General features: G+C 41.8%; 1 long non-coding RNA gene across 1 annotated transcript in view; it reads left to right on the top strand.

The window, feature by feature from the left end:
• Positions 1–333: 333 nt before the first annotated feature.
• The window catches only part of LOC126990740 (uncharacterized), a 30199-nt gene continuing 16046 nt past the window's right edge, over positions 334–14486 (top strand). The window contains exons 1-2 of the long non-coding RNA XR_007744698.1: positions 334–619; positions 11623–11902. This is a non-coding gene — a long non-coding RNA (uncharacterized LOC126990740). The remainder of the gene's footprint in view (positions 620–11622; positions 11903–14486) is intronic.

Below are 14486 nucleotides of genomic sequence, written 5' to 3'. Positions count from 1 at the left end.
CACACACACTTGTGAAAGCAGTGTAGCGGTACAGCGGTACAGTACCTATGATTTATATATATATATATATATATATATATATAAATATATCTATATATATATATATATATATATATATATATATATATATATATATATATATATATATATATATAGCCACGGACGCTGTATATATAGCTGCACCTTCCACCACCACACAACACCCAGCCGCACGTGCCCCAGTAATGAGATTCCCTTGTAGTTATGACAGAAATCGTTATTCTGTTTTGGTAATGGTGGAGAGGGAGGAAGGGAGACCCGAGCCCCAGACCAAGGCCGAGTAGTGCCTGGCGGCGGGGCGTGTTGACGTGTGTGTGTGTGTTGGTGAGCAGCGTTCATTGCAAGGTGTGTTCCTCCATATTTACCGCATAAAATGAAGACAAAGATTCTTGTGTTGCCCTGTAATGTGTTGTTCTATGGCTGTGTTGTTGTCAGTGCTAAGAGGCTGGGGGAGGGAGAGGCTTAGTGAAGCAGACTATGGTGATGCCAAGGTTATTTACTTTGTTGAATCTCGTCGACTACGGACACAGCTGAGGTGGACCTCCGCTGCTTCCCACTGGCTCCTCTCCTCTTGCTGAAGGTTTGTAGAAAAGATATATGAAGAGATAGTGATGTTTCATAAAGTAGATTATGAGATACTGGCACGGACCTAAAACGAATCTTTACCAAGACGATTTCCGTTGCCACTGGGATAACCTGGCGCTGGTGGCTGGTCAGGTACTGTTGACAGCCACTTGTCCAGGTGGTACTTGAAGGTGTCGGGTGCTACTGCAGTCAGGTTCCTTATGCTGGGAGGCACTGCATTGAATAGGCGTGCTCCAGTGTGGGTGAAGCTGTTGTGCACGATGGTTTTCACTCTTGAGGACTCTCTTGCCTCGCATTCATCTTCTGCCTCTCCGACTCAGGTTGCCTCTGGGGATGATTTGAGAATGTCTATTCGGGAGGAAATAGTAGAGATGGACGAGAGAAGAAAAAGGAAAGAATCAGTCATATTCAGGGGTGTAAAGGTCGAGTCTAATGAAGATGCAAGGACTAGCATTGCAAACATCACTCGCTATCTTCTGAATACCACTCCATCTGTGTCTGATTTATTTTGTATTGATAGAATCAAGGGTCTTTACAGAGTTAAAATTGCCGATGATGACTCGCGTAGGAAGCTAGTGATGGAAGCAAAAAATCTTAGAAACAACCACGAGTTCAATGGCATTTATGTTAATAGGGATTTAACATTCAAACAAAGAAAAGAACTGTATGAGAGGCGACAAAGGAACAGGCTAGCTGGTGCCTCAGCTCAGCCTGTAGCCCAGCCTGCCAGTTCTGATTCTCTTGGCTCAACTGCCCCCCTACTACCCAACTAAATGTTAGTTTGTGTAATGTAAATAGTCTTATCAATAAGGTTGCATTTGTTAAGCACTTCTTATTTTCAAATAATGCACATGTATTAGGGGTTACTGAGACTTGGTTAATTAGTACTATTCCAGATGCTGCAGTTTCAATTACTAATTATAACTTATTCAGAAATGACGTTTCTGGTTCAGTTCATAAACATGGAGTTGGCATTTATGTACATAATTCTTACAGATGTCTCAACATGAACATCAAAATACCTAACGTCTGCTCAGTCTTTCTTCCAGATTACAAAATATTTATTGTAGTTGTTTATAGACCTCCCTCTTACTCTCTTCAAGACAATAATAAACTCATAGATTTTCTAACAGATTTTTGTACTAACAGGGAAGTAATAGTGATTGGTGATTTTAACCTTCCTTCTATCTCTTGGTTACTAGGCGGTGTAAATAATGTAACTGCTAATACTGATAAACTTTTTCTAGACTGTTTCACCTCATTAGGCCTCACTCAGTGGATTGATGAGCCAACAAACATCAGGGCAGGCAATACTTTAGATCTATTTCTCACTACTGAAACTGATTGAGTAGTCTCCTCTAATGTATTTCCCCCATTTCCCAACTGTGATCACTGTGTTATACTTTGTGGCTATATTTTCCAGTACAAACCTGTGAAGTCAAATGTCAGCGCTGCATCCCCTTTCTGGCCTAAAGCCAATTTTAAGCAAATTAATCAATTCTTGTCCACTGTAGACTGGGACTTTGAATTCCAGAATATGAACTCTAATGATTCATACAATAAATTTTGTCCTATATAAACTATCTTGGAAGAACATTTGCTCCACAAAAAACTCTTCGCTCCTCATCAAGTGCCCCTTACAAACCATGGGAATACAAACCTCCTAGAGCTCTTATAAACATCCGAAAGAATAGTTGGAACCATTACAAACAGATGAGAGCAGTACATGCTAGAAACTCTGTACTTGCTTTTGAAGCTTTGCAAACATTTCTGGATGTAAATTACCAGTACAGGAACTATTCCACTCAGAAACAGATTTCTTATGAGGAGGACATCCTTAATAATTACTCAGTTAAGCCCAAATTATTTCACTCGTACATACGCGGGAAAAAAGTAGGCTGTCCTTCCGTTGGTCCTCTCGGTAATGCAGAAAACTTAGTATCCGACCCTAAAGAGATGGCTCAGCTCTTAGGTGGTGCTTTTTCCTCAGTGTTTACCATACCCTCTGGTCTTCCACAGTCACCACACCAAGTACATGATGGCTCCTTTCACCAGATACACTTCACAGTTCATGATGTTGCTAGGGAACTCGGTGCTATTAACCCTTCCACTGCAATGGGACCTGACTCTGTTCATCCAGTATTACTAAAACATTGCTCCACTAATTTAGCATATCCTCTGTTTAAAATATTCGTTTCATCTATAAATTCGGGGGAGATTCCTGAAATTTGGAAAAAATCTTCAGTAGTACCTATTTTCAAGAAAGGTAAACGAAGTGATCCTCTTAACTATCGCCCAGTAAGCCTCACTTCTGTTAGCTGTAAAATTTTAGAGAGAATAATTGTTGCTGCACTGCATAATTATTTGGAAGCCAATTCAATACTGAATGTCAACCAGTTTGGTTTTCGCTCTGGCAAGTCTGTGGAGGATCAGCCCTTACTTACGTATGATGCAGTCTCTGAGTGGATGGACACGGGCAATATGGTTGATCTTATTCTCTTTGATTTTTCAAAAGCCTTCGACACTGTTAATCACCAGATTCTATTTACTAAACTTAATTCAGTGGGCATTAATGGTGTTATTCTATCTTGGATCAAGACATTTCTATCCCATAGGACTATGGAAGTTGTAGTGGGCGGACAGATCAGTTCTTCATTTCCAGTAATTAGCGGTGTGCCACAGGGTTCTGTGTTAGGTCCTACTCTTTTCCTTATTTACATAAATCACATCTCCAATACTTTAGTATCAAACATAAAATTATTTGCTGATGATCTTAAACTTTATCTTCTGATAAAGCCTCAGAGCCTTAATACAGTGTTGGAGGGCATTAGTATTGTCCAAAGAGATATTGATTCTTTAATTAAAGTTGCAGAATCTTGGGACTTAAAGATTAATGCTGACAAAACTAAACTCATGAGCTTTGGCACCGACCTCCGTCAGTCTTATGATTTGGGCCGTATTCATTTTATACTGTTAAAGGCAATCCCCTAAGTTTCAGTTTTGCTGCAGTAGATCTTGGCATAACCATTGATCCATCATTAAGATTCCATCACCATATCCAATCTGTAGTGTCAAAGGCTGCTGGTTTGTCATATTCCTTTCTTAAGTCAACCTTGTGTCGCTCACCTTCCTTTATGGTTAAACTATTCATTACACATGTACGTCCACTTCTTGAATTTGCATCCCCAGTATGGAACACAGGTTATATTACTGACTTATCTCTTCTAGAATCAGTTCAGTGTCGATGGACTAAGCTTATCTCAGGTTGTGAGACTATGTCTTATGATCAGCGACTTAAAACTTTAGATCTTTACTCTGTGAAAGGAAGACTATTGCGGGCAGATATTATTAAATGTTGGAAGATCTTCAATGGTATGTCAGCTATATCACCTACAGATCTATTCACCATGGCACCAACAAGGGATATTACTAGAGGGCACAAGTTCAAAATTTTTGTTCCTCACAGCACTTGCGAAGCCAGACATAGATTTTTCTCAGTTCGTGTGGTGAGGCTGTGGAACTCACTCCCCCCAGAGGTAGCAGAGTCAACCAACCTAAACTCTTTCAAGAAGGGACTTGCTGAGTTCCTGGGAGACACTTTATTTCATTACTGAGCTCAATCTACTTATTACCATTCTAAACAGGCTTTTAGCACACTTTCCAGTCTTATCTTTCTTTGTCTTGGTTTTCTGTTGTTCTCTAATACACAAGAATGGCGTGCTAGCCACTGTGGGGTTCCCTCCAAGGGAGCCCAACCAGGTAAGAACCAGGTAAGTCTCCACGGCTGTGTGATACTGTTCGGGCAGGCAGGGAGGGGGCGGCCTGGTTCTCAGCGTTACCTTGGAGACTGGCTATTACCTTCTTTCTTCTTCTCCTCCTTTCCTCCTCCTCTCCTTCGTGCCTGTGTCAATGGCTTATTCTGTCTTTATCACGTGTTAGTCTCTACGGGTGTGTGATACTGTCATTGTTGGCAGGCCGGGGAGGGAGGGAGGCTTGTTCTCAGCACTGCCTTGGGGACTGTTTACCTTTTACCTTCTTCTTTCCTCTCCTATTTGGCAAGGCTTTCCTAGGAGTTGTGGGCATATCCAGGCTTGACCCTGGTGGTGGTGTGACCCTTCTGCACCGTAAACCTGAAGAAACACTCATTAGAGCACGCCTGACCCCCCTTTGACCTTTAGAAACAGCTGATGTGAGAACCAAAAGTGTCTTATGATACCGACCTCACCTTCAATCCAAGGTCTCACAAAGAGACAAAAGAGGCTCAATTCTAATGACTTCTTACACAAGGCCACAGATGGGTGGGGGTGTTTGTCTAGTATTACACCCGGTGCCCCCAAGGCCCAGTCTGGTTGGCAGTGTCAGACGTTTCCACCCCTCAACTCTTCCCAAAGGCCAAAAAGGAGATAAATCAGATTCTAATGAGTGTTATTGTAGGTTCATGGAACAGAGGAAGGGTCACACCACCACCAGGGTCATGAAGCTACCCTTGAAAACTCCCACAACTCCTATGAAAGCCTTGTCAAATGTGTGCACTTGGACGATGAAGTGCTTAAGAACATGACCACTGTCTTTAGGGTGTTTCACGGGGGTGGTGCAAGGGCTACAGATGGGGTGTTTGTCTAGTATTACACCCGGTGCCCCCATGGCCAGGCCTAACAGTACTTGCTATGATTTTGTTATGGGTCACTCAAAATAGGTGAATACTCTGAGCCTTGCCGTGCCTTCTCAACACTGGCCTGTGACGTCTGGTGTGTGTAATTCCCTGCCAGATTAATATTTAGGAAGTTATTGGGACTGTGTAGATTACCTTTGGTCACACCGTTGCCAGTGATAACAATGGTGAAGCATATTTCATATTTATCCTAAACAAATAACCTTAACAAATCTAACCTGATCAAACCCAACTATGGATAATGTTGAAGTGAGGGCAGCCACCTCTAGCAAAGTTAATACAACATGGATTCTTTTGTCATCCCTGAATGCAGTACAATAACAAATGACCTCCGGAAAATAGAAAGGGGGTGACGCCCCCCGCTAGGTAGGTTATGTAAGGTTGAATTAGGTTAGGTTGGTTTGAACTAGTTGGGCAAGCGGTGTCGGCTGACGGAAATACCCAGCGTGGGATTTAATGATTTTATTTAGTGATTTCTGGAGAAAAAAAACAATGAAGAGAATTGTATTTTGTTCAGAAACAAACAGTCGGTGTCTCAACATTATTAGGCTGCCCTCTCCTCAATAGTCCCCCTGACTGTTTCTGTCCTAACTTGCTTCACCCCCAGCCCAAAATGCAGTGTGTCAGGCTGTGTTCATTAACTTCTAACATAACTATTGAATTTTCTTTAATTTCCCAAAAGTTATTATTTGCTGCCCTGGTCTTGGTCTTGGTCCTGGTTCAGGAGGTAGTTGTCCCTTTCGGATCCAACTACAGCCTTCATAACGGCCTACTCCCTCGGGGCCAACACCCTGAAAATCCAAAAATAAAATATAACCATCTGAAAGAGCCCGTAGAGGCACAGATGGGGACATCTACAGGAGTCCACCCTATCCGGTGCGCTCTGCAAAGGCTCTCTCTAGGAATTCCTTAGCCCCTTCTATTGTTCTTCTGGTCATTGTCTGCAGCGTACTCAGACCTAACGAGAATTCTATCACTCTTCCTACATTCCCCTCTAGCATCCTATTCCATACTTCTGTTCCTAATTCCTGTGTTATTATTTCTACCAAACTCTGCCTAACCCTATCATACCTAGGACACTCTAGTAGCATATGTTCCACTGTCTCGTCAACCCCCCCTTCACACATACGGCATACCTTGCTTCCCCCATTTGCCCACCTATATGTCCTATTATTCACCTCTAAGGATTTAGTCCTGGCCTTGAAGAGCAACACACACCCCGGCTACCATCGTAGAAGGCTTCACACTTGGGTTTGGCCTTCAACTTGTACCATTCTAGAGAACTCTTTGCCCCCACCCTTTGGCTCCAGTCTATCTTGCCCCTCTCCTGAACTCTGTCATTCACTGTACGCTTCACTTCCTTCACCTCCCCCCCTAGCGCCATCTCTGAGAGTGTGAAGCCCTCCAGCCCACATCTCTTGTCCCAGCGTATGCTAGACTTGCTCCACTTCGTCCCCTGTCCCGCCCACTCATATACCTTGCGCGCCCATCTATTCTCACTCATCTTTCTTAGCCTGACTTTGTACCCTAAAACTGCTTTACCTATTCTTTCCTCAAAGGTGCTCCAGCCTACTTCCCCTCGCACTGCATCTACCGCCGCATACCTGTTGGCACCCAGAGCCAGCCTGCCTACTCTGTTCTGTATTACCTCCAGCTTATCTAGCTCCTTGACTGTCCACCTCATGCATTCTAGGCCATACATGAGGCCTGGTACTGCCATGCCCTTCCATATCCCCCTAACTACCTCATACCTGAACTGGGTCAAGGCGTGGCTTAGCAATAGGAAGCAAAGAGTGCAAATCAATGGTAAAAGATCTGACTGGGGTTGTGGTCCCACAAGGCAAGGTTCGGTTTTAGGTCCACTTTTGTTTATTATTTATATCAATGACTTAGACACAGGAATTATTAGTGATGTTAGTAAATTTGCAGATGATACCAAGATCGGTAGAGTAATTGAGTCGGATCAGGACGCTAGTATTCTCCAAGGTGAACTCAACAGATTATATGACTGGGCGGATAAATGGCAGATGGAGTTCAATGTAGGGAAGTGCAGTATTCTGAGTGTAGGTAGGAACAACCCCTCACATAACTATTGCTTAAATGACACTTTCATAAGTAAGTCTGGGTGCGAGAGGGATTAGGGTCTCTTAGTGAGCTCTGATCTCCGTCCAAGGGCACAATGCATTCAAGCTAGAAATCGAGCTAATGGGGTACTGGGATTTATTTCAAGGAGCGTAAGCAACAGAAGCCCCGAAGTCTTCCTCAAACTATATTTAGCATTAGTTAGACCTCATCTTGACTATGCGGTTCAGTTCTGGTCACCCTACTATAGAATGGATATCAAAATGTTAGAATCGGTGCAGAGGAGGATGACTAAGATGATTCAGGGGTTGAGAAACTTGCCATACGAGGAAAGACTCAAACAGTTAAACTTGCATTCTCTAGAAAGGCGAAGGGTGCGTGGAGACATGATCGAGGTTTATAAATGGATGAAGGGCTTTAATAAGGGAGACATTCATAAGGTTTTGTTGGTAAGAGAACCGGGTAGGACACGAAGTAACGGGTTTAAACTGGATAAATTCAGATTCAACAGGGACAGGCAAAAATTGGTTTACAAACAGGGTGGTGGATGAGTGGAATAGGCTTAGCAGTCATGTGGTGAGTGCCAATACAATTGTCACATTCAAAAATAGACTAGATAAATTCATGGACAGCGATATTAGGTGGGGTTAGATACACGGGAGCTTAGGGTCAAAGGAGCTGCCTCGTACAGGCCTACCGGCCTCTTGCAGACTCCTGCGTTCTTATGTTCTTATGTTATGTTCTTATACCTGTTAGCTCTACATCTTGCCACACTTCCTAGCCTTCCTACCCACTGATTTGCCCTAGAAATTCTATTCTGTTTGGTCCTATCTGTTCCATTCTCGTCAACTATGATCCCTAGGTACTTGTATGAACTTGTACGGCCTGTGTTCATCCCTCCTAGCGCCCAGGTCCTTCCCTCGTCCGTAGCCTCCATTTACTACTACTACTGACTCTTCTCACTACTAAACTTCATATCAAAGTCCCTCCCATACTGTGCTACTACATCCAACATTTGTTGTAATTCCTCACTATCCTCACTCATGAGCACAATGTCATCTGCATACAGGAGACATCCTAGCCGTTCACTCCCCACCCTTATCCCATACCCCGATGCCCTCAACCACTCTGCCAGCTCCTCTGTGTACAGCCCAAACAGTAGCGGGGGCAGCACACACCCTTGCCTAACCCCTCTATGACTGTTGACCCACCCTGTCTCTATATCCCCTAGGTTGTATACTGCCCGTGTGTTCTCATACATACTCTATTATCCCTACTACCCTCTCACTCACTCCTATTCTAGTCAACAATCGACTTAACAAACCCCTATTTACCCTATCATACGCTTTTTCTATGTCAAGGAAAGCAAGGTATACCTTCCCCCCCGTTCCTCTCATTCTTTCAATCACTGTGTTAACTGCAAACATGTTGTCCTCCCTCCTTCTGTCCTTACCAAAACCATTCTGCTCCTCCCCCATTACCCTGTTTCTTTCACAGCATTTACTCATCCTATCACTAAGTAGACCACTGAAAATCTTTCCTATTGTGTCTGTGACAGCTGTGGGCCTGTAGTTTTTTTACTCTTTCCTACTCTTGTGCCCCCTTTGTGCAGCAGAGTCACCCTACCTTCGTTCCATTTGCCCGGTACTTTTCCCTCTAACCAAATCTTTCTAAACAGCCTATACAGCCCCTCTATTACACCTGGCCCTTCTTTATAGAATTCATTAGGAATCCCATCCCTCCCTGTTGCTTTCCTAGCCTTGAGTGTCTTTACATATTCCCTGATCTCTTCCCTACTGAAGCAATCCCCCATATCCTCAAATATTTTCCTGCTAGATTCCAAGTGCACCTCCCCTAACTCTACAGGCTCACTCACCCCCGCTATCTCCTCCCAGAAGTTTTTGATTTCCCTTTTTATTTCTTCTGCCCCTTTCACTACTCTGTTTCCCGCTACTATTTCTTCTAAATTGGGCTGTTCCCTATTTTCCTCCCCCCTCAGGAAGGCATACCAGTCTCTTCCCCCCTCCTCTCCCTTCTCCCTGAGCTCCCCTACTGTCTCCCTCTCAGTCTCTGCCCTCGCCTTCCTAATGAGTTGCTTTACCTCCCTTTGCTTGTTCCTATACTGCTGCCATGTGTTTTCATATTCTACTCTACCTGCATCACCGTTTATTTCCTTCCTCAATCTCCTGGTTCTCTTATTCAGCTCCTTTCTCTCTTTCCTTGCCTTTTCAACGTCTTCGTTCCACCACCTCTTTCCCTGTTTCCTACCTCTTCCTATCTCTAGTATTCCTAACCTCCTCTTGGCTGTCTCATTTACTGTCCTCCACATCCTGTCATTCGTTTCATCCACACTACCATCCGCTCCCCATTCTACACATGTTAGGTCTCTTCTGAAGGCCTCCCAGTCACCCCCTCTCATGTTCCAGTGGCAATCTTTATTCCTGTTCCCCCCCTCCTCCCTCTGGCCCTGGCTAACACATTTTAAGACCATCATATTGTGGTCACTTACTATATTTGTGAGCCTCTCCTCGTCTATCCACATATCCCTAACCATCCTCCTAGCCTTCTCGTTTACAAGGATATAATCTATAGCTGAATCCCTTCCCCTTTCTGCCCAGGCTACCCTTCCCTCCGCTATGGTTAAATTTAATATTTCTGAGTCATGCTCCTCCACAAACTCTAATAACAAAGTCCCATTTCTGTTTATCTCCTCTCCTAGGATACCAATATGTCCATTCATGTCTCCCATGGCAATTACTTGCTCCTGTCTATTTTCTGCTATTACCCTCCCTTCCCTCTCATACTTCCTTTCCTTCTCTACCCTTGCACCCGTCCCTTCCACTGTCATGTAGCACACTACTATGATTAGGTGCTCCAACCTACCCTTGTCCCTGTACCCTATTCTCACTGCTTGATTATCCTCGCTTGCCTCACTGTTACCCACATCTAGTTCCTCAAAAGTTAAGCCCGAGTCCTGTTTTATAAATAAACCTACTCCCCCACCTTTCCTTGGGTTTGTACTCCTTCCCTTGGCTATAAAATTGTAGTCCCCTGACCTGACTTCTAGTCTTTCCCTCAGCTGGGTCTCGGTAGCCCCCACCACATGGAAGTCCCACCTCAATTCCTTAGCCATGTCCTCTAACTTCCCTACTCCCCGTCCCCTAACATTTAGGCATCCCAGACGCCTCCCATGCTCCCTTGCCTCCCTCCCCTTCTGTCCCTGCCCTACACTGCTATGGTTTTTGTTCCCCCTAGGAACTGCACTCAGAGATCTAAAGGCAACAGTGTCAGTATTAAATTTTCTCAAAATAATTGCCATAAATGAAATATTATTCAAAATTGTGGTAATATTCCATGAGTTGAGCCGTCTCGCTGCAAGGGACACCTTGTTGCAGTGTGAAGCTGCCTCGTGCACACTCAACACACGGCCGCGCTTCTCTCTGTTGGAAGTCACTTGTTCGTTATATATTAGTACTGTGAAATGTGGTCTGAGGGGCATGTGTCGAGCACAGGCCAGGCTATGTTAGGTTAGTTGTAGTTGGATTCGGTCAGGTTAGATTGCTTGATTGTCCATGATAAATAAATAAATATTGTCTGGGAGCATATATTGAGGTATTTATTTCCTCATATTGAATTTTGGCAACAGAGCACAGGCCAGGCTATGTTAGGATTCGGTCAGGTTAGATTGCTTGATTGTCCACGGTAAATAAATATTGTCTGGGGGATATATTGAGGTATATATTTCCTCTTATTGAATTTTGGCAGCAGAGCACAGACCAGGCTATGTTTAGTTAGTTTAATTGTTTATGATAAAGAAATAAATATTATCTTGGGGGGATATGCTGTATTGAGGCATGGGCCAGGTTTAGGTTAGGTAGAGCCAGCTTAGGTTAGGTTAGTTTAATGATAAAGAAATAAATATTATCTTGGGGGGATATGCTGTATTGAGGCATGGGCCAGGTTTAGGTTAGGTAGAGCCAGCTTAGGCTAGGTTAGTTTAATTGTTTATGATAAAGAAATAAATATTATCTTGCATGGGATATACTGTATCGAGGTAAGTTATGTTAGGTTAGGTTAAGTCAGGTTAGATTAATTAGTTGTTCATGATTAATACATTGCTAGCTTGTCGCTGCATTGTTTGTTGTTGTCTCAGGTGGTCGTCGGCCCGGTGGGTGTACTTCTGTAATTTTACTAATTATTATAAGGTAATGATTGATTGATTGATTGATAGTTTATTGTTGCAGGGAAACAACAAAGGAGAGGGGAGGAACATGCCATCCCAACCCCCAGGCAGTACAGAGTGTGATTATACAACTAGTAATACATGTGGAGGCAGTACCAAGAAACGATAAAGACACAATGGCAGGAATGAATGCACAACAAGGGAGGGGGGCGGTACCTGCCGGCCTCCCCCTGGGCAATGATGATGTGCTGTCCGTGGCAGTGTTCACCCACGAGGCGCCCCAGCTGGTGATGCTGTGCCGGGTGTGTTGTTCCCTGAGCAGTAATTATGCTGTGCTCCAGGTTAGCTGAGCCTATAGAATGTACTCTAATGCTTTATTGCTTGTTTTTGTTACCAAGGTATGTTTAGCTGATGTACTGTAACATTTTGGGGCTGTTTTATTATCAAGGTATATTTAGGCGAGGTTATAGAATGTACTCAATACTTTATGGGTTGTTTTTTATCAAGGTATATTTAGGCGTTGTATATACTGTTTTATTATCAATGTATATTTTTTTGATGTTTTTATCAAGGTTTACTTAGTGAGGTTATAGAATGTACAGTAATCTTTTATGGTTTTTTTTATCAAGGTGTTTTGTTGGGCCTGTTTTTTATCAAGGTTTACTTAGTGAGGTTATAGAATGTACAGTAATCTTTTATGGGGCTTTTTTTTATCAAGGTGTATTTTTGGGCCTGTTTTTTATCAAGGTTTACTTAGTGAGGTTATAGAATGTACAGTAATCTTTTATGGGGCTGTTTTTATCAAGGTTTACTTAGTGAGGTTATAGAATGTACAGTAATCTTTTATGGGGCTGTTTTTATCAAGGTGTTTTGTTGGGCCTGTTTTTATCAAGGTTGACTTAGGTGATCATAAAATGTACAGTATTTTTTTATGGGGCTGTTTTTTTTATCAAGGTATATTTAAGTGAGGTTATAGAATGTACTATTTTCTTGGGGGGGGCTTTTTTATCAAGAATATTTAGGTTGTTATGAAATATACTCTAATATTCAAGGGGCAGTTTTTTACCAAGGTATATTTAGGTCTGGTTAGATTAGTTAGTATTTATTTTATTTTAGGTTGTTAGGTAAGTTAAGGTTATTTATTTATTTGTTTATATTTTTTCTGTGGTTTCCAGCACTGGCGGCAGTGCTTCCAGACAGTGGCGTATATAGATCCATGGAGAGGGGGGGGCCACAGTCACCCGGCCCATAGGAATAAATCTAGGATTTTTCAATGTGTGAGCAGCGACCAAAACGAGCCTCTAGAGTTGGGGGTTTGGTGAATATTTTTTAAAATGAACCATTTTAAGGGTTACTTTGTAGTCTCAAGATCGGTATATTGCACAATTAATATATATTAATGGTAAACCAATTTAAAGAAGCTTACGTATACCTATACATACCGGGTAAAATAAGAATTACAGTTTTTGAACAATTTGTATTTGAAACAAAAAAAAAAAATATATATATATATATATATATATATATATATATATATATATATATATATATATGACACACAACTGTCTTCTTCCTCTACCCTAGACATCCTAGGACTGTCCTTCACTAAAAATCTCAACTGGAAACTTCATATTATCTCCTGAGGAGATAATATGAAGTTTCAATTATAAATCAACTCATATATAAAACTAAATTTCACCTGATTAAGGAATTGAGAGAGAGAGAGAGAGAGAGAGAGAGAGAGAGAGACGTTTCAATATTTAACTACGTATGGTAGAAATGTATGAAAGACTGAAAGTTGATAAAATACATAGTATATATATATATATATATATATATATATATATATATATATATATATATATATATATATATATATATATATATATATATATATATATATATATATATATATATATATATATATATATATATATATATATATATATATATATATATATATATATTGTGTGTGTGTGTGTGTGTGTGTGTGTGTGTGTAAAAGTAGAGTCTATAGAATTATATACTACAATATAATGAACAAAAGTTATTAAATTATACTTACATTCACGATACTGCCACTGGACTTTCTAGAAGGATGTTTGGGTCTAATCTGCGAGAACATCATTTCTTTCATTTTCTGAGTATTTGGCAAAGTATCTTGACCTTGCACAAGAATAATGTTTAACCAAAGACGATGTCACATCAAAGGTTGAGGGAAAGCTTTCAGAAGTTTTGATAATTGATTCCAATGTCTTTACAGACGTCAATGGTCAGCCGTCTGTCTGTCTGTCTGTCTCTGAATTTTTCCCCTACGTTCCCCTACGAAAAGACGATTTTCACCGTAGGTGCCCCCTACTCCCTACAAAGCCCTGAAATCCCCTACGCGTGGCAACACTGACTTAGCTCCTCCGGCGGCCCGCTCCTGAAACCGACCAGCCAATAGGAACATGAAAATCTGGTAATCTCTGAATTCTGATTGGCTCGTGCTCCTCCCCAGGCCTTCCATTCCTAGAAACTAGAGCTTTCATAAAAGTCAGCCGATGTCAGCAAACTGTCATCGGATCCCACCTCTTCGCTCTTCTCTTCACTCATTTTTAGATCAGGAAAACACATTTCTCCAGTCTATTATTATTTTCTTCTATCAGTTTAAGAACGGAATTAACTAATGTAGTATGTAATGAGAACACTGTTTTATGGGCTGGTTTTCTTATGATAGAAAACGTATGGAGAAGTAATGCAGGAAAGAGAACGGAAAATTGTAGGGGCTCTATGGGGATCTATTCTATTTATAATAGCTAAATAATTTAGCTATTATAAATAGGTCCCCATCAGCCTAAATATGAGTTTAATGTAAGAAGGGGGCTCTGAAGGGCACATTACTGATGTTGAAGACTTGGAGAACTAATAATCAATATCAATAAA

Source organism: Eriocheir sinensis, unplaced genomic scaffold, assembly GCF_024679095.1.
Source record: "Eriocheir sinensis breed Jianghai 21 unplaced genomic scaffold, ASM2467909v1 Scaffold195, whole genome shotgun sequence".
In the NCBI taxonomy this organism is placed as follows: Eukaryota; Metazoa; Arthropoda; class Malacostraca; order Decapoda; family Varunidae; genus Eriocheir; species Eriocheir sinensis.
This window is presented reverse-complemented; position numbering and strand designations above follow the sequence as displayed.